The 20,611-nt window shown below is 42.0% G+C and overlaps 1 protein-coding gene across 3 annotated transcripts in view; it reads right to left on the bottom strand.

Moving 5' to 3' along the window:
* ARHGAP35 (Rho GTPase activating protein 35) overlaps positions 1 to 20,611 on the bottom strand; it is a 122,396-nt gene that overhangs the window by 83,244 nt on the left and 18,541 nt on the right. Inside the window, exon 2 of one of the 3 annotated variants that reach the window (XM_033845284.2) lies at positions 14,628 to 14,818. The exons of the other annotated variants lie outside the window; for them this stretch is intronic. The gene's annotated coding sequence lies outside the window, so the exon portion shown is untranslated. The remainder of the gene's footprint in view (positions 1 to 14,627; positions 14,819 to 20,611) is intronic. 3 annotated transcript variants of the gene reach the window in all.

Here is a 20,611-nt window from a genome sequence, read left to right as displayed (position 1 = left end):
CACATTTGAAGCCATAAGTCCACTTCTTCAGGAAGAAAAATACTCCAGGAGTATTTTCAATTCTTTGTCACAAATATAGGCTGAACATAATGCAGGGACTTCCCTGGCAGTCCAGTGCTTGAGACTTCACCTTCCCATGCAGGGGGTGCAGGTTCGATCCCTGGTCGGGGAGCTGGGATCCCACATGCCTTGCAGCCAGGAAACCAGGACATAGAACAGAGGCAACACTGTAACAAATTCAGTAATTTTCAATTTTCAATTTCCACTTTGAAAATGGTCCACATCAAAAAAACAAACAAACAAAAAAACAAAACCATAATACAAACATCTGAGAGCTTTTTTAGAACTTGTCACCAAGCTTCCGGAGTTATTTGACTTGTTTAACCAGGACAGTAGCTCCACAAAGAGCGCCTCAACTGGAAGGTAGGAGGAGGGGTGTTTTCTTTTTTAACACCTCTACAGAACACGCAGGGCAAGCAGAGGCAACATTCCCGAGATAGTACACATTTCACAGGACACAGAAATGCCACTGTGATCCAGCATTAATACGACTGCTCAAGTTCAGCAGCGCAGTGTGTGTTTCACCCTTCCATCCGCAACCTCACACCCCCTACCCCCACCCCCAAGAGGAAATGTTTCTGGGCTCTGTGATCTAGAATGCCCTGTTAAGACACAGATCTACATACCACCAGTATTCACAACCAAAACTACTCTCTCTGCCTGTGAGACTAGCCAACAAATTCTGAAAATGCATTCCGTTTCGAACAACCATATACAGAACACCACCAAACTAATAATAATATAACACTGTATAATAATTATATATAGGATAATATAAGGAAATAATTTCATAGTGAGCTACTAACAAAGGAAGCAAAATCCTTGTTACCATAATTTTTCTTAATTCTAATAGGAGAATGGAATGGAAATACGCATTTTAATTTAACAGAAAGCAGAGCATTTTCTAAATGTCCTTAATACCTCATACTTCTGAACACATTAAATTTCTGAATGGATTTTCAAAACTATGAATTACCATCAACAGCTGGTTAAAATGTCTGCATTAAGTAGATACATGGTAAGACTCACTGCTCTACAGAGGGGAGGGGAAGAACAAAAGGAAGGGATCTAACCAGGAAGCATTTTCCCTGTAAGAAAGATTCCTTAAGAATTTTTCAGAGGAATTTACTTTCCAAACAGGCCAGGAAGGATGCGATATAAAAGCTCCAGTAAGGGCTTCCCTGGTGGCGCAGTGGTTGAGAGTCAGCCTGCCGATGCAGAGGACACAGGTTCGTGCTCCAGTTCGGGAAGATCCCACATACCGCGGAGCGCCTAGGCCATGGCCGCTGAGCCTGCAGGTCCGAAGCCTGTGCTCCGCAACGGGAGAGGCCACAACAGTGAGAGGCCCGTGTACCACAAAAAAAAAAAAGCTCCAGTAAGAAGAGAATATGACTCTCTGGTCTACTGAACCACTGAATTTAAACAAAATAGTCTTTAAAAACCCAATGTTTCTATTTTCACGTTATTAAATGTTAAAGTAAAATTTCCTAAGGTTTTTGTTGGTTTTCCTTTACAAAAAGAAATTAAAGTTGGAAGTGGAAGCCAAGGTCCTCGTTTATCCAATTAATTCATCTGTGAAATCCAAATAGATTTACAGAACCTTAGAGTTAGTGATGTGCACAAATGATGCATCAGAGTATTTAGCTATAAATAGGAATTATCATCCTTATAAATCTGACACCAAAATACAGAGGGAGTTTTCACTTCCTCTGTGTAATTTCTATTGAAACGTGAAGAAATGCCCTTGTTCTGCTCATCTCTTTACCGCATGAGAAGTATCTTTTGAAATGACTACATCTGAAACGACAACATCGAACTTAAACAAGCACAACACAGCCTCTAACACTGAATAAAAGAGAAAGGTAGGCCATTTGATGGCCCCAGTTACAGAGCAGCTAAATTCTCTCCTTCCTTCATAATATTTCAGAGACGTTAACCATTTTTGTATCACTCTAGTCTCTAATCCTTAGAATTAAGAACTGAACTGTCCATCAACCAAATCAAATACATATTTATATCTAAGACAATGTGATGAAACAAAGAAGAAACAGGACCCTGTCCTTGCTGGTGAGAATCTAATAATTTACTAGAGATACAATATTTTAACTTAAAAAATAACTAGATCACAGACAATAAATGGCATAGACCAGACTTCCCTGGTGGCGCAGTGGTTGGGAGTCCACCTGCCAATGCAGGGGACACGGGTTCGAGCCCTGGTCCGGGAAGATTCCACATGCCAAGGAGCAACTAAGCCTATGTGCCACGACTACTGATCCTGCACTCTAGAGCCCGCGAGCCACAACTGCTGAGCCCGTGTGCCACAACTACTGAAGCCCGTGTGCCTAGAGCCCGTGCTCCACAACAAGAGAAGCCACCGCAATGAGAAGCCTGCACGCTGCAACAAAGAGTAGCCCCCACTCAACGCAACTAGAGAAAACCTGTGTGCAGCAATGAAGACCCAATGCAGCCAAAAATAAGTATATAAATTTATTAAAAAATAAATAAATAAAAAATAAATAGCATAGACCATTTCCTGGGATCCAGAGAAAGGAAGAGGGGATCATTCAGATCTGGGATAGACTGGGAATGGTGGGATAGACTGGGAATGGTGTCAGAGCAGAAGTAAAATCTGAATTGGTACATAAAAGACTGGCAAGGCTTGGAGAGATGGCCCAGGTATTCTAAAGACATGAAAGGGTATGAATGACGGTGACCAAAATGGAACAGCAGCAGATACGTTTTGGGACATACTGACTGGCACAGAGTTTTCGTCCGTGGAAGGTAGAAGACAAGAAGGTCAGCAGGGCTCAGACTATGAACAGACTGTATTTTTACCTGTGAGAATCTAACGTGAAAATAATCTTTTATCCCAGCAGTGTTACTTATTGTTGGTAACACTGCTACCTCAACTCCACACCTAACAAATTAACACAGTCTAAGGCGATGATCATCTTACGTGAAAGAAAACACCATTTGAATATGGCTTATATTTCTACCGTTCAGTCCAATGCAAATTCAAATAACATGGTAGGGAAGGGGCAGAAAGCCACGGATTTTACAAAGGAAGCAAACAGCAAATATTTGCCCAGAATAGTACTGGTGGTTGCTCCCACTAGCACAGGCTACATGCACCTACTCCTGTTTAGCGTAGGAGGGAGGATTTCCTCAAAGCCACAGAATCTTACTATATCCCCAGGGCTCTGGGTACAGGAAATCTCTGAAATGGGTCATCTGGATCTTTGGAAAGACTGATTTAAGTGTTTCACCATCTGGTCTTGAAACATGTAATCTCATACAACAGATGGGCTATTCTTGGACAATGGGTATGTATGTGCACTCAGCTCTTACTATGCGCTGTGCAATGGCCAGCACTCTCCAGAGGTCCCAATGAAGAAAACACAAAGGGATCAAAAACAATTTTCAAGGACTGATAGATGACTGTTTTGAAAATAATTTGGCCCAAAGTTAATTTTTTAAAGAACAGCTATGAAAGATTCTCTGACATTACATATATAATTTTTACAAATGTCTCTTAATGCTCCTTTTTTTTTTTTAAGATTTATTATTTACTTATTTATTTTTGGCTGCATTGGGCCTACGTTGCAGCATGCGGGGTCTTCACTGCGGCACGCAGGATCTTTCATTGAGGTGCACAGGCTCTTCGTTGTAGTGCGCAGGCTTCTCTCTAGTTGCGGCGTGTGGGTTTTCTCTTCTCTAGTTGTGGTGAGCAGGCTCCAGGGCACGTGGGCTCTGTAGTTTATGGCACGTGGACTCTAGTTGCGGCGCAAGAGCTCATTAGTTGTGGCGCACAGGCTTAGTTGCCCCGTGGCATGTGGGATCTTTGTTCCCTGACCAGGTATCAACCCGTGTCCCCTGCACTGTAAGGCGGATTCTTTACCACTGGACCACCAGGGAAGTTCCAATGCGCCTCTTGATTTATTTTCCCCCCAAACCCTGGTAAAGGTACCTCAAATTCCAGCGTAGAAAAACACAGCTCTGTTATCCTACCATCATAGCCGGCCCACACAGAATAAAGCAAATAGCCCATTTTTCACCATGACACAGTTCTCATGCAGAACTCTACAAGCCGGTCCCAAAGAAACAAAATTTCTAAGCCAAGTTATTCACAGGATGAAATCAAATTCCCCTGATGAATGAAGGGAGCTGCTTTCAGCAAAAGCACTTCCTTAAACTTTATCCTCAGCAGCCTTCTCTCAGGTAACTCTGGAGTTCTGATCAGGCTATCTGATCAAAGCAACTATAAACAAAGACAAAAGTGAAGGCTGAGAAATCTTTCTCACTAATGCAGCACAATTTCTCTGGGTTACCTATATTAAGAACAATAACAACACACAATTTCTGATAACCCGCAAAAATATTCCACGCCAAAGGAAATGCAACACCAAGGCCAACTGGAAACTGAAATTACTCGAATCCACCTTGGTATCACAGCCTATCTACCATTAATACAGTGAGCTAAGATTCTTACCAAACCAAGATACAAAAACACAGCCACATATACGTATAGCTGATTCACTTTGTTATAAAGCAGAAACTAACACACCACTGTAAAGCAATTATAATCCAATAAAGATGTTTAAAAACAAACAAAAAAAACACAGCCACATCTTACCTCTGAATTTCCTGGTATTTGGGCCAATTTTACATTGATTTTTGAAATGGTAAAGAAAACCTATAAAATTATCTCAGCAGTTGCTTCTGAGCACTTCTGATCTATTCAGTTTTTTTTTAAAGTTCAGTAGAAAACAACAAAGTTTTTTTGAAAGAACATTCTCCAAAACAATTTATCTGAATATACAAAAGTGGAGGTACCGTCCAGCCAAATGTGTCTTGCAGAGGAAGAAACAGGCATTTCTGTCAATTGGGAAAAATAGGTCGGCTTGTTTTCAAGTCCAACAGTAAGCCTTACAACAGTAAGCCTTACTATTCTGTTCCCCTGGTGGCAGTCTAAGATGACATGGGGATTTCAGCCCATTATCTCTAATTATTCCTCACTACTCATTTGCATTATTCTATGAGTTGCCGGTCCTAAAGCAGACTACTGCTAGTAATAAAAATTATGCCACATGTAGGAACTTTCTTAATAAGAACGTTTGGTTTTATTTAATTCACCTGTACTGAAGATAAGACCAATGGTCACAGAGAAACATAAGAGAACAACTTCTAAATCCAGCAAATTTTAGTAGGGAACAATCTGAATTCACAGATTAAAGAACTTATTTAGGACTCACACTAGTAAACCAATACTTATATTTCTCCTTTCCATTTTCTAGCCTCCACACTTACTTATATACTTGCCTTGCTTCAAATAAAGTTAAAAGCAGAGGTCTGAGAGAAATGGAAAATGAACAGTTACAAGACAGAACATGGGAAGGAGGCTGGAATTAGCACAAAATCACGCCTTAGGCTCAATTCATCATATTTGAAAATCTGCTAAATTGAGGTGTTTATCCCTATCTTCTAGAGGTGATGGATTTATGAATTAATACATTTAACACAAAATGGATTTTCTGAATGAGAAGATGTTACACGTAGGCACTATTAACAAAAAGGTATTATGAAAAATATTTCTTACTCAAATATTTATCACCTCACTATCTGAAAAGCATATCTCAGGTTCCTACTTTGAGGCTAGGAAAGGAGGTACGATAGAAAAAGGATACGAGCAGAGCTTCTGTTCTATTTCTTGACCTGGGTTGGTTACACGGGTAGGGTATTCACTTCATAATTGTTCAGACTGTACACGCTTTATACACTTTTCTCTACAGTTTTTAAAAAAGGATACAATTCAGAGAAATGAAGAAACACAGGTTCACATAGCTAGGAAGTAGAGCTGGGATTTGAGCACACCCCTCTCTCAACCACTGGGATTCTCTCCCTTGTATACTAGGCCTCTCTGCCTGGGGTCCTGTCAAACAGGTGACTCTAATCCTCACGTACCAATGAGAAGAACAGTTGAGGAGCAGTGCCCTGGAGGGCCCCGGATGTTAACTGGCAGATCTTCAGGGCTATGGAGAAGGCTGAACAGGTGGAACACCAGACCTTCCAGCCTTAAAACAGAGCAACTCAATTTGATCTATTTTATATGTTGGGATTCCACATATAAAGAAAAGAATTTTTTCAACTTCTATAGTTTTTTAAAAAGCTCAAAAAACTTCATGGTTCAAAAACCAATTTAATAAGCAGACATTTGGTGGTCTAATTCCCAAGATTTTGCCAAGAGTCAAGAGTCAAAAAGAGTCTCCTGTCTGTCCCTGAAAGGCTCCCTTCTCTTCTCATTCAGGAAACTTATGCAGATTAGTGAGAACCGAGACAGAGAGAAGGGAAACAACTTGGCTAGTAAGGGATGGTGCCCGTCTGAAAGGCCCAGGTCTAACACCTCCCCACCCCCGCCAGGCCTGCCCTCCTGCTCTAACATGCTGTCCTGGCCAGAGAACTGGAATGGCGAGCATGAGGTACGTATGGTGGGAGAGGTCGGGGGCAAACCTGTTTTGTGGTGGGCCCTGTCACAATAAGGAGAGTCTAGACTTCATCCTCTGAGGAACCCCCAGGCTTGGTCAGTCTGGGCTGAAAGAGGGAATTCTGAAAGCAATCTTTGTACTCTCCCCCTCCCTCCACCTCTCTCTCTGATATTATACCCTCACCCTACTGGGTAAATGCCTTCCGTGTAAAGGCCACTTCAAACCTGGTCATAATAAGCACCATGAAAAACAACTGCTTACGACGGAAACGCTGACACAGTGGTGGTGTAAGATGCCCCTTTGAAAAGCCTTGTCAGGGCTCAGTCTTTGTAATTTAGTGGTGGCTCACAGGAAGTGCCTGAGAGCCAGATTCTTTCTGACTGTGCTCAAGGCCATAATTTCCTTCCCATACTTAAACCGATGACCCTGTGTCTCACTGTCAAGGGAGTTGGCCAAGGGGAAAGGGCAGATAAATAAGAAGCAAAATCTGAAGAAAACTGGCCAAAAAAAATTCCTAAGATTCTTCTTGGGATTAACGACTAAAAAGGCTTCTAGATGAACCAATCCGTTGTCTCTCCAAATGAAAGCTCCTTGAATGCAGAGCTGTGAGAGCTGTCAGCCAACTCCTTCAGGTAACAGATGAGGAAGCTGAAGAGGAAAAGGGAAGTCACAGAAGCTGCCGTCAGACCTGTGCTAGGGCCTCTCCCGCGTCTCCCCACCCCACCCCACCCCAGGGCTGTTTCTACACACCACTCTCTGCCATGGGTTAATGAAACCCTTTTCATAAGGTTAATGAAATCCGAGAATCAAAATGATCAGGGAGGGGACAAAAACAACCTCTGTCCCTCATCATATGTATACTTTCATGAGCTTCTGCTGTATGTTCCATATAGCACCTATCTACTACCCATTACTTCAAGATAAATTTCAAACTATAAAAGTAACATGTCCTGTTGAGGAGTCCAAAAATAACTAAGAAAACACTTGTAGTCATATAAGGAATTTAATAAATAGCATTTTCTATAAAATGCTAGCTTCATGATTTTCCCTTAGATAACAGACCAGAATAGTAACTAGTTCCTCCTTATCAACCACCATTCCTTGAAAGTCCTTGGCCGGTAATTTTCATGAAAACGAATGAGTCATCTCTTACCACTACTTCAGCCCTCATACTTAAGAAGGAAAACAGGTTCAACCTACTCTTCCATGACAGCTGTCCTACCTACAAGAGGAAATCACCTTGACCTCATGTATTTGGCTGCTATTCAGAAAACAATGTCTCTGAATTCAAATTATCAAAAATATACTTACATTGGGTGACAACATACCTTTCTCAGTTACCTGTGCACATAACGCTCACACTGTTTCATCCCAACATAAACCCCCTGTTTCCCTCATTGACCTCACCTCCCACTCCCCAGGTTACACATGGCCCCGGGAACATATCACAGCTACTTTCTTTGGAAAAGTCTTAAAATCAGTGTACAAGAAATAGCTACTGATTTCTAACTCACACGAGAAAGAACAGAATAGAAAAATATACCACCATTTTAAAACCTTGTCAGCAGACTGACTTTAACTACCTACAGCATCAGCTATGCTTAAATGAAAACTTTTATAACATGGCTAATGTGACTACTATAGTCTGCAGAAGGAAGAGAGGATTTGGTAACGAACTGAGGTGACTCAACCAAGCTCCTTCACTTTCTGCACGTATCTTCCCAACTCCTCAGACCACTCACTTGCTCCTGCAATCCAACTGCTGTTTCAACTTTCTGCTCAGAAAACCCACTGTGTTTAAGAGAGCCTGTCAGGGGCTTAATTTTGTTGTCCATAACAGGATGAGCCCTCTGGCTATCGACTCCCCTAAACAGCACAGGTGTCAGCCTGTAAACTTATATAACGTGTCTATACCAAAATACTCCGTCAAACACACCAGGCCTTCAGGTCTTCCTCATTAAGGACATCCCGAGTTACACTTGGATGAAGAGACAATATACACTTTCCCAAGCCTTTTTGCCCAGTGAAGAACGTTACACAATACATATACAGTATGGTGGGATTTCTCTCACTGTTTTTATTTTTAGAGGTGGGGCGGGCAGGGGTGGTTGTAATAACTTGTCAGTCCTTGAATGTATATATTCCTCCACTGTCTTATTTAAAACATTAGAGCAGACCATTTCAAAGATGACAATTAAAATCTATGTAATCATGGCTTGTCAAGTCTTATAATTACATGAGTTAAAAAAACTTAAGCTACTGAACTCCATTTTCCATATTGACTACCTAACAAAAGCTCAACTCAACCAGTTGAATCATGAGAACTAAAAGCCTAGTCAGGAGCAATCAAAAGGCAATCGAGCTTGAAAGCTGTATGTCCACATTCCACACAGTTAAGGCTGCAGTAAGCCAATGGCCTGGACAGGGCTAGAACGTGTTCGATACAGCCTTTTCACACCCCTTCTTGATTCCTCCTCCAAAACCCATATTCCTACAGGCGCAAACCACACTCTACAATCTAATACAGTAAAACCAGTGTTGTCTGGAGTCACAAAGTTTTATATGTGCTTGCTTCTAATTAAAGACCATTCGATTTTAAGAACTTAATAAAAAGGCCAAACCTGTATCATTCCACAAGAATGCCAAGAATGCTAAGTACCTAAATAATATTCTTCCAAAGTGACCTTTATTAAAGGCTGCCTCTACTACTTTGCCAACTAACACGTCAGGAGGCAGAAACATTCCTACCTATCACAGGCTACTCAACTCCGTTTTAAAAAGCAAAGTCAGGGCTTCCCTGTTGGCACAGTGATTAAGAATATGCCTACTAATGCAGGGGATACCGGTTTGAGCCCTGGTCCGGGAAGATCCCACATGCCACGGAGCAACTAAGCCCGTGCGCCGCAACTACTGAGCCTGTGCTCTAGAACCCGCGGGCCACCACTACTTAAGCCCATGCGCCTAGAGCCTGTGCTCCGCAACAAGAGAAGCCACCACAATGAGAAGCCTGTGCACCGCAACGAAGAGTAGCCCCCGCTTGCCACAACTAGAGAAAGCCCACTCACAGCAACAAAGACCCAACGCAGTCAAAAATAAAATAAATTCATATATATATTAAAAAAAAACAGCAAAGGCAAGTGAAAAGGCCTTCCTCAAGTAACCACAGCAACTCAAATTCCTACAGCGAAAAGTACTAGTACAAAGTCTTTAAAGTGGCAAAATCAAAGTTTAAAAAACCACTTACAGTGCCTGCAAATGATTCAGAAGAATTCTGAGAAAGGTAATATCAACATTTTAGTGGTAGAACACTTGGAATGTAGCCAAGAGGCCTGGACTTTCTCCCTAACTAGGTCATTAAATCTCACAGAGGGGAGGGGAGGGGAGGGGAGGGGAGGGGAGGCACACACAGACACAAACTAGTTAAATGGCATCTAACAGCCAAGCTGTCTTGACAGCTTTCTTCCGTCAGCAGGATCCCTGGACAATGATGTTGTTCAAGGAGACAGGTAGGTCTCTTGGGGCTAATGATAACCTAAGTGCATGCAATTATAATCAGACTGATAACAATCAACCCCTACCCTTGGAACAGACACTCAAACTCAACAGCTGAGAAAGAAAACATATCTGCTTCCAGGGAAGCTAGATCCCTACAGCGTCAAGTGTTCTTCCCACCCTACTCTTGCTCTCTGCAATCCATACTCTGTAGAGTAGCAAATCATCTTTTTAAAGTACAGATCTGTTCTTGCTGATCTCCTGCTTACAACCTCTCAGAGCTTCCCTCTGCCCTTCTAATAAAACCCCCAATTCTTATACATCCCTATGTGATCTCATCTCCACCACTCTACTTCTTTCTCAGGGACTCTAACCACTGTGGCCTTTATTCAGTTCCCTGGGTGCCCCATTCACTTATTCTCATTCAACCATTCAACAAAAAAATACTAAGCCTTTGTAAATTACCTACTATTGTGCCAGGCACTACACTAGGCACTGGGGATATGGCAATGAACAAAAGAGACAAAGATCCTTGCCCTCCTGGAGTTCATATTCTAACAAAGGGTAACAGACAATTACAAAACAGAAAAGTGAGGGAGTTAATAATGTGGGAGGCTGGTTCCAGGTAAACAGCAACTACAAAGACTCTTAAGGCCCGGTAGGGCTTCCCTGGTGGCGCAGTGGTTGAGAGTCCGCCTGCCAATACAGAGGACACGGGTTCGATCCCACATGCCGCGGAGCGGCTGGGTCCGTGAGCCATGGCCGCTGAGCCTGCGCGTCCGGAGCCTGTGCCCCACAACGGGAGAGGCCACAACAGTGAGAGGCCCGCGTACCGCATAAAAAAAAAAAAAAAAAAAAAAGACTCTTAAGGCCCGGTAATATTTTTCCTTTAAAGTGTTTCTTGTTAAATTGTTGACTCCAAGAAGATGGGGACCTAGTGTCATATCTATTCCCCTCTCCATTCAACCTCAGTACCGCACATAATACCTGGCTCAATTACTTGCTGAATGGGATACGTGAATTTGTGTCTAAAGAAAAAGCCAGGGGCTTCCCTGGTGGCGCAGTGGTTGAGAGTCCGCCTGCCGATGCTGGGGACGCAGGTTCGTGCCCCGGTCCGGGAGGATCCCACATGCCGCGGAGCGGCTGGGCCCATGAGCCATGGCCGCGGAGCCTGTGCTCCGCAACGGGAGAGGCCACAGCAGTGAGAGGCCCGCGTACGCAAAAAAAAAAAAAAAAAAAAAAAGGTTAAGATGGTTAAAAAAAAGAAAAAGCCAAAAAGGTGTCCCGAAGTAATAAAAGTGTCACCTCAAGTTATCAAGGCCCCTGCAGAGGTTACACAGGTTTCAGATTTACTAATAAAGTTTATGACCAGAGTTAATTTAGTGCCACTTTGAGACAGATCCACACAATATTATGATGAGTCTTACTCACTAAGGTACCATCCCAGAGAGAGGTAAAAGCATAAAAAGTAGAGAACAGAGACCTTCAAAGATCCTAAAGTAATTAACACGTTCAATTTATGTGGAAAAACTAACAGAAAATGAGAATTCATTATTTCTTCCAATGGCCTGCCCCAACCCACTGATATATATACCAGTTAAAAGCTTATCTCGGATTGCATTTTCCTCTCCAACTCCACTACCGTGGCCTTAGTTGTGTCCTTGTTATTCCAAAACTTGGACCATCATGTGGGTTTCCTCACTGGTCTCTCCCAGGCCAAAGCATTGCTCTGTGTTAATTTTAGAACAGTTTTGTCGCAACACCTCCACCCCAATTTGACTCCAACCTACCTTTCCAACCTTATTTCCAACTATCCTTCAATAAGAATTCCAAGCTCCAGATAAACTGTTCCCTGAACCTGCCTTGTACATTCCTGCTTTCACACCTCTACCCAGGCTATACCCCTTAGCTGGAATGCCATTACACTTTTCCACCTATCTGAATGTTATCAGTTTAAAATAATGCCTTCTCCGCTCAGGTCCACTATGACAAATTCATCATTCCCAAGTAATGCTAGCATTCATTTGGCCATACCTACACTTTCTATACTCTTCTCTGTATCACCAGAACTGAAAGCCTGCAAACTACATTTCCCAGACTCCTTTGCTAGCTGGCTTCCAGTTAAGAATCTGCCGAAGGCTAGAGACTGGATGGCAGGAAGAGGGATACAACACTTTTCCTGCTTCTGGTTATGTCTGCAGCAGCAACGAGCAACTGTGGAGGACTGCAGGCAACTGCACACACACCACAGGTTCTAGCAGCATCAGCGGAGCACTGGTTTCTGGGTTCCTGCTGAACTGAGGCAATATGGCTCCAAGCTCATCTGTGAGTGCAGACTCCTGGGCTCCAGCCCAAAGGCAGCTTTCTGATCTTTGGCTAAGAACCCCCTTCTCCCTTGTGCTCCCCACCACACACCTCCTTTCCTCCTTTTGCTCCTCCAGCCCTTCCACAACCTCTGTAACAAATTCCTCTCTGCTTGAAGTATCTAGAGTGGTTCCCACTTTCCTGATTGGACAATAACTGATCCAACAGCAGATAATGAAGAAATAAAAATAGTAATATCAACTAAATAGAAAAACATAAAATGTCGAAAGAATGAAGACCACCAATTTTTTTTTCCACCAATTTTTTTTAATTTCATAAAATGAAATCCTAGAAAATGTCTCCCTAGGTACATTACAATGTCATTTTTGAGTTCTAAAGATTAAAATGCTAGTTTAGCTGTATATTTATTTAGGTGTACATTTTTTTTTTAAAGGAAGTCAGTATTGCTTCTCTCTTTGACTCACTGAGTTTCTAGGGAATAGAGAGAATCCTTCTATGTGTTTCCTTCTATGTTTCCCCAGAACCTCACACACAGGAGGTACTTCTTAGATGTCTGGTGTCTGACTGATGTCTGTTATACAGCTGTGGGATTCACAGAGATTGGGGGTGAAGGCCAAGCAAATAGCCTAGTTCTAAAAAGCAACTTGAATACAAATCTCACCCAAAGCACTCAACAAAGGATTCCAAAGCTCTTTCAAGTCCTGAAATGCAGCCACTAGGGAAGGAAGGCGGAGGAGTTCAATTGGCACATGAGGCAGGGACTTTTGCCTCCTCTTTGCCGAAGCCACCCTCAAACCTCTACTTCTGATGAGGGTCTCTATTTTTTTGTTAAACATCTAGCCTGAAAACCCCATTACAAAAAACTGCCCAGAACACAGTTCACCTTTCTTAGAAGGATGAAGAACTGAATCAATCCAGAGCAGATGCAAGCCTCCAGCTCCTGAAAGTCCGTGTTTCCAACCTGCTCAGAGGCCACTTGGACAGCTCTGGGTCTTATCTTAAATTCAATTTCAGGTATTATTTTAAGCCTAGATAAAGGTAAGAGGTGCTAGAGAGTGTACATTTTTTAAAAGGCCAAAGAAAAACCCGGTAACTCTGGAGATTAACAATTATTAAAACCACACCTATGGCCCTTCATCACATCATCTGCTGACCCAGTTTTCCATTAACAAAAAAATGTTTCATGAAATGGAAACCTTAGAGAAGATATAACCTCCAACCAGAGCACAAAGAAGCTTGATTGTCACTGATTTCCAGGCTGACTGATGAAACTGGGCCATCAGCTGTTGTCATTTTCATACTTCATCTGCCAACAAACCTAACAGATAAATGCTTTAACATTTTTAGCCAGTCCATTATTACTTCTAACAACCTTACCACAGGAAACCATGCTGTACAACCCAATATAAACATTTTCCAAGTGTTAGGCACAATAAATTCCTTTCAGAGACTGGAAAATGAAAAGGTCTGATAAAATGGGATTTACTGAATGCTTCATAGATAATCAACTCTCAACAAACTGGAATATACAAAAATATACCTAGCAATTACCACAGGAAATCACATCTTTCTCTGATAATTAAGCCAGCACTTCACAATGAGGGGCTTCGGGTTCATCACTTAGTTAACATTTACTGAAGGCCTTCTTGGGGCCAGATGAGAAATAAAAGGACAGAGCAGGAGTCCCACGCCAACATGAAGTCTTCCCATTGCACAGTATGTGGGGTAAATGAGGGAACAGAAAATGCACTAGAATTGGCTTTAAATACACACACACGCCTACACTAGTTGTTTTCCCATTTAGTCATCTCTCTTTTATACAAGTAATAATAGCAAATATTCATGAGCCAGGCACAGTACCAAATAAACAATATACATATATGATTTCATATCATTTTTCACAATAACCCAAGTCAGGTACTATTATAATCCCCATTTTACAGATGAGAAAACAGCCTCGGAGAGGTCAAGCAACTCATTCTAGATCACCCAGCTTCGTGTGGCCCTAGCTGCCTGCTTCTGAAACCTATGCACATGGCTTAACCCCAACACTGCAGTGTTGCAAAGGCTGAATGGACAAAACAGCTGTGCAGCTTGAGCTTTCTGGAGAAAACAGAGGCTACTATCGCTATAATCCATCTGCTATTTCAGCAGAGCTCTCCACTATAAGAGGAACAGGCTGTTATCTACCTCGAGGCAAAACTTTAATAATATGCTCCCCATAAAAATGTGTGTGCGCCTTATGTTGCTCAAAGTACTATTACATACCTTGTCTTACGGCTTCTTAAACCCACTTGGGAAAGGGAAAGTAGGTCAGGATTCAATATGCTGTCTCCTCAATGGGCACACTGATGTCACCCAAGACTCAGAAGAAACAGAAAGTCTCTCGTGTTTTAACCACAAAGACCATTTCCAAAATAAGACTTGATGGAAAATGGTTGTCTTTAAACTTCAGTAATCTGCAATTAAGAATTAATATGACTTCAGTCATCTGAGCATTAAATTGTGAGAAAACACAAGTACTTGCACCTTTCTTCAGTTCTCAAACAATGTAAGGGAGAAGATGCTATAAATTTCTGCCCTTGAATTCAACCTCATTTTTTTTTTCTCAACCCATTGCAAAAATTGATCTCTACTCACACAGCAAGTACACCTGAAAAGTCACCAAAAAAAAAAGTAATTATGTGACTCCACTATTATAGAAATACTCTTTAAAGGCTCTGGAAGAAGCATCTTCCTTACTGATCAGACTGCTGTGTTCATATGAATCCTGAGGGGGTTAGCCCCCAATAAGGACAATCATAAAATTAAATTCTATGGAAAGAAAGTCAGTCTCAAATTTAAAGGAATTAAAATATCTACACTAAAAAATCAGTGGGTAGGTAAAAATTCATCTTTTATCTCAATCCCAAGAACTCACAAACAGCAGAGTTAAGACGCAACACAGGAGACAGCAGGAAAGGATGGAAGTCTTTCCTTTCACCAAAAGTGAAAAACACCAGAATAGTGTAAACAAAGTCAATTCCATTTAAAGTTTCAAGGAAAAAAAGAAAAGAAACATCTCAAAGAATGAATCAGAAGTGACATTTTATTCATAAATCAGAGCTATCTTAGAAATTTCACAGCATTGCTTAACACTCAAAAACTCTAACCTCAAGGTAAGAATCTCACCTTATCAGGTCATTTTTGACAAAATTCACCAGATATAAAAGGAATCTTGACTTTATCCATGAGCTTCCGAATTGTGTAGAAAATGATTTCCCTTGAAACCCACAGGCAATGGATTGCATCCTAATTGCATCATTTGCTCTCTGTTTTGAGGGTTCTGGGACAATTTTAAAGACAAGGGAGTTGTGCTTTAAAATTTTCATCCTAGGGGCTTCCCTGGTGGTGCAGTGGTTGAGAGTCCGCCTGCCGATGCAGAGGACGCGGGTTCGTGCCCCGGTCCGGGAAGATCCCACATGCCACGGAGCAGCTGGGCCCGTGAGCCACGGCCACTGAGCCTGCGCGTCCGGAGCCTGTGCTCCGCAACGGGAGAGGCCACAACAGTGAGAGGCCCACGTACTGCCAAAAAAAAAAAAAAAATTTTCATCCTAATCACAAAATGCAAGCACTTGAAGAAAAACTATCTCCTGAATTTATGGTCAAACACCCCATATCAGTAGAGAAGTTTGATTTTCCCCAACATGCAGCCTTCACCAGCATGAAATTGCATTTAAGAATTTAAGAGACAGGGCTTCCCTGGTGGCGCAGTGGTTAAGAATCCAACTGCCAATTCAGGGGACACCGGTTTGAGCCCTGGTCCAGGAAGATCCCACATGCCGTGGAGCAACTAAGCCCGCGCGCCACAACTACTGAAGCCCGCATGCCTAGAGCCTGCACTCTGCAACAAGAGAAGCCACCACAATTAGAAGCCCGCGCACAGCAACAAAGACCCAACACAGCCAAAAATAAATAAATAAAATAAAGGATTTAAGAGACAGCCTGAAATCTTCAGGGGGAAAAAAAACAGAACTCAATTAAAAGGCTGAAACAAACCCTACGTAAAAAAAATTCAGAAACATTCATAAGTAAATGTACTCTCCTCAAATACATTTTTAGTTGGGGAAGATGGTATTACAAATCTATATCCCAATCCTGTTAAGGGATTCACTTATAATGGAAAGAATTAAGTGCCTGACTCTACCTAAACCCTGGGATCATTAGTTCATACTCCTACTGGTGCAAAAAGCTTCTATCCAATCTTCCTATGTTAATGTGCTTACAATATGGCATGAAAACCTCACTGGGGATTGGCTAATGTAAAAATGCTGGCAGTGACCTTCATACACATTTTAAACATTTTTAATCTGTTTAAGTTATAGGTCAAAGACGGGGGGGGGGTGGAGGGTACTCAAAATATTGATAAATAAGAGAAGAGCACTTTATAATCTTCAAAGCACTTTCCCATTTAATCCTCACAACAATCCCAAGCAGAGATTGGTGCCCCATCCTCCAGATCACAGAATTTTAAGGCTGATGAAGGGACTAACCCACCCAATACTGGGTGGGACAATACTACTGGAACAGAAGCAGGGGGCCTTGTCTGGTTGTTCCCTATCATATTCTCATAGCACCTGGTACACAGCAGATGCTCATTAACACCATCGCTATTACATATTCAAAAAAAGTCCAACCCACTTTCCAGAGAAGATAACCCCAGTCCAGAAGTGATATTACCTGGCCAAGGCCATAAGGTTGGCTACCTATTCCCCACACTCCTGCTTCCTAATTCAGGGTGGGTTCTTCTCCCTACGCAGGCTGTCACTGAGGCTATAAAAAGGGTTTCCCAAACTCCCTCCCAGAACTCAGAACTCACACTGGCATCTGATGATTTTTTCTGTTTTCAGTAATTTTTTTAAACATCTTTATTGGAGTATAATTGCTTTACAATGGTGTGTTAGTTTCTGCTTTATAACAAAGTGAATCAGCTATACATATACATATGTTCCCATATCTCTTTCCTCTTGCGTCTCCCTCCCTCCCCCCCCATCCCACCCCTTTAGGTGGTCACAGAGCACCGAGCTGATCTCGCTGTGCTATGCGGCTGCTTCCCACTAGCTATCTATTTTACGTTTGGTAGTGTATATATATCCATGCCACTTCCACTTTGTCACAGCTTACCCTTCCCCCTCCCCGTATCCTCAAGTCCATTCTCTTGTAGGTCTGTGTCTTTATTCCCATCTTACCCCTAGGTTCATGACCTTTTTTTTTTTTTTTTCTTAGAGTCCATATATATGTGTTAGCATACGGCATCTGGTTTTCTCTTTCTGACTTACTTCACTCTGTATGACAGACTCTAGGTCCATCCACCTCACTACAAATAACTCAATTTGGTTTCTTTTTATGGCTGAGTAATATTCCATTGTATATATGTGCCACATCTTCTTATCCATTCATCCGATGATGGACACTTAGGTTGCTTCTGTTTTCAGTAATTTTAACCTGTATCTTTTTCCTCCCTTTAGCAGATATTCGGTTCCACCTTATGCATCATTCTTCACTTTAGTGCCTAACTCTATACAAGGGACTATGCCTCTGGAGGACAAAAGATGAATGAGAGTGAGTGCTTTCAAGGGATGTATAAGCTGATGACAATTAAGAAAGGCAGCATCAGGAAGGAGCTCTGAAGCACAGAGAACTGGACCTGCAAATTATGGGAGAAAGCAGAGGCTAGGCAGAGGGACCAACATGAGGTGATAAAACCTTAAAACATGTCTGGAAGAAAACAAGTGATTCAGCCTCATTGGAAGTTACAGTAGAGGGAAGAGGAGGCTGAGTGATGACCTAGAATCAGTCTGTGGAATATGTGGGCAAGAAGCTGGCATTTAATTCTTCAGGTGGATTCTTACTCCCTCTGATACCTCTCTTCCTTTCCTACGTGTCCCCCTTCCTCCCAGCTTAAAGAATAAATAAATAGATAAGGGTGGCACACAAAAGCTTTTGAGTATTCACTCTATATCCTCATTACGTTCTTTTTATTTGGATCAGTTCTCTCAGTAATATCTTACTATAATGGATAATTTCAGATCAAGGGTACCAATTGTGACTCTCTACTGACCTAATAGGTCAATTAACCAATTCTTAATCACTTGGCAGTTAAGGATCCCTTTGACAATCTGATGAAAATATGGACCCTCTCTCTCAGAAAAATGCACTTACACAAAAAAATTCAGGAACCCAGATTAGGAACCTTTCGCTAGTAAAAAGTATGGAACAAACAGGACTAACCAAAAAAAAAAAAAAGACATAACCGCAGTTTCTAATACTAACCAGGAGTACCCAATTCCTCCCATTCACATATGTAGAATCTCTCTTCTGAGTGATGTAGTAATTATCATTAGTGAATAAATAAAATGAGAGAATTTCTCCAAGTTTTATAATCTCCATCAGCTAGTAACAAAACAGCTTCTACTTATTGGGCTTGACTACGTCATGACAGGCCCTCTGCGAAGCAGCTGATATGCAGTCTATAATGCTAAAGTCCTACATAATAGTTATATCTCAGAAGAAACCAAAGCTCAGAGGGATCAACTGACCTGACTCAAGGCTACTCAGCTGGCAAATGGCAGAGCTGGGTTTAGAACTCTGGCATTTTGACTTCCAAAGGCCATCTATACTGCCTCCCAGCAAAAAGGACCTTGTCACCATATTGATTATGGGGAGCGATCAAAAGATACTGCCATCTCCTAGTAAGTAAACAGTCCAGTCAAAGGTTCCAGTCCAGTATTACACACCCTATGTACAGGTGGCCAATAAATACATGCTGAGTGACTATGGGCAAAGAGAACCTTGTCCACAGAAGGGGGGAAATGGTGTCAACAGTCTTTAAAAGAGTTCCACGTGAATGCGTGTGTCACAGCTTGGACCTCAGTCACTGTTGTATTTCCAACTGGGCCTCTCCAGCTTGTCAATGACCCTAAGCACCATGAGGTGCTATGTTACACCCCTGCATGCAAAGGTTTGCAAAATATCAATGACGTAATGAGATAAATCAACAGTGAAATTTATTTTTATTTATTTATTTATGGCTGCATTGGATCTTCGTTGCTGCGTGTGGGTTTTCTCTAGTTGCGGCGAGCAGGGGCTACTCATCATTGTCGTGTGTGGGCTTCTCATTGCGGTGGCCTCTCCTGTTGCAGAGCACAGGCTCTAAGTGCGCAGGCTTCAGTAGTTATGGGTGGCGGGCTCTAGAGCGCAGGCTCAGTAGTTGTGGTGCACGGGCTTAGTTGCTCCGTGGCATGTGGGATCTTCCAAGACCAGGGCTCGAACCCGCGTCCCCTGCATTGGCAGGCGGATTCTTAACCACTGTGCCACCAGGGAAACCCCAACGGTGAAATTTCAATAAAATAAAGTCTGGATAATTTTCCCTTTATGATCCTATTCTACCCTGTACACATCTTCCAAGACTACAGCCATGACACTACATGACAGTTGTTCCCTTGAGACTATTAGCTACCATTTCTGAGCACTTACGTTGTATATCACTGAAAGCCTATTTAAGGCCAGAACCTAGTCATTTTCATCTTTATATGACCACTGCTCAGCTACTTAGACCTAGCAAAGTAGTAATCATATTTCAAATACAAAGACATTTTTACTAAACAATGAGAGAATACATGAAGGCTTAAGAGCCATAAACCAAGCTTCCAAAAAGAAAACTTACACACTCCTCCCTCCCTTAGATGTTCAACAGTAGACGCCTCCAAATAAATATCAGGGAAAAACAAAACGCAGGGCCCAATCTAAAACGGTGAAATAAAAGGGAGACAAAATGAGGCCATGGGTGTCAGTGTTACTCTAAACCAGTGGTTCTAATCTTTTCTGGGTCATGGATTCCTTTGAGAATTAAAAGAAAGCTACAGATCCTCTCTTCACAGAAAATAAACAGAACCAAAATTCAGCACATACTCTTGACAGCATCATGGACATTCCCCCATCTCAATCCCTTAAGGGTCCACAGACCCTTGAGTTCGTAACTTTTCCTTAGAATCCGCATCTCTAAGCCCCGTCTAACTAGATGCAACCCAAATTCATCAACCTTTTTGTTCGTTAGAGGTCATACCGACATAAGGGAAATTGAAGACAGAGGTAATAGATTTAGCACTGGCAATGTCTCACTGCCCAGCGCAACAAAGGGCGCTACTCTCACTACCTGATTCATGTTATTATGCCACAGTAAAAAACTGTGGGGTAAGCATGTTCATTCTCCC

Source organism: Tursiops truncatus, chromosome 19 (assembly GCF_011762595.2).
Source record: "Tursiops truncatus isolate mTurTru1 chromosome 19, mTurTru1.mat.Y, whole genome shotgun sequence".
NCBI lineage: Eukaryota > Metazoa > Chordata > Mammalia > Artiodactyla > Delphinidae > Tursiops > Tursiops truncatus.
The sequence above is the reverse complement of the archived record's forward strand: the minus strand, read 5'-3'. Positions and strand labels throughout refer to the sequence as shown.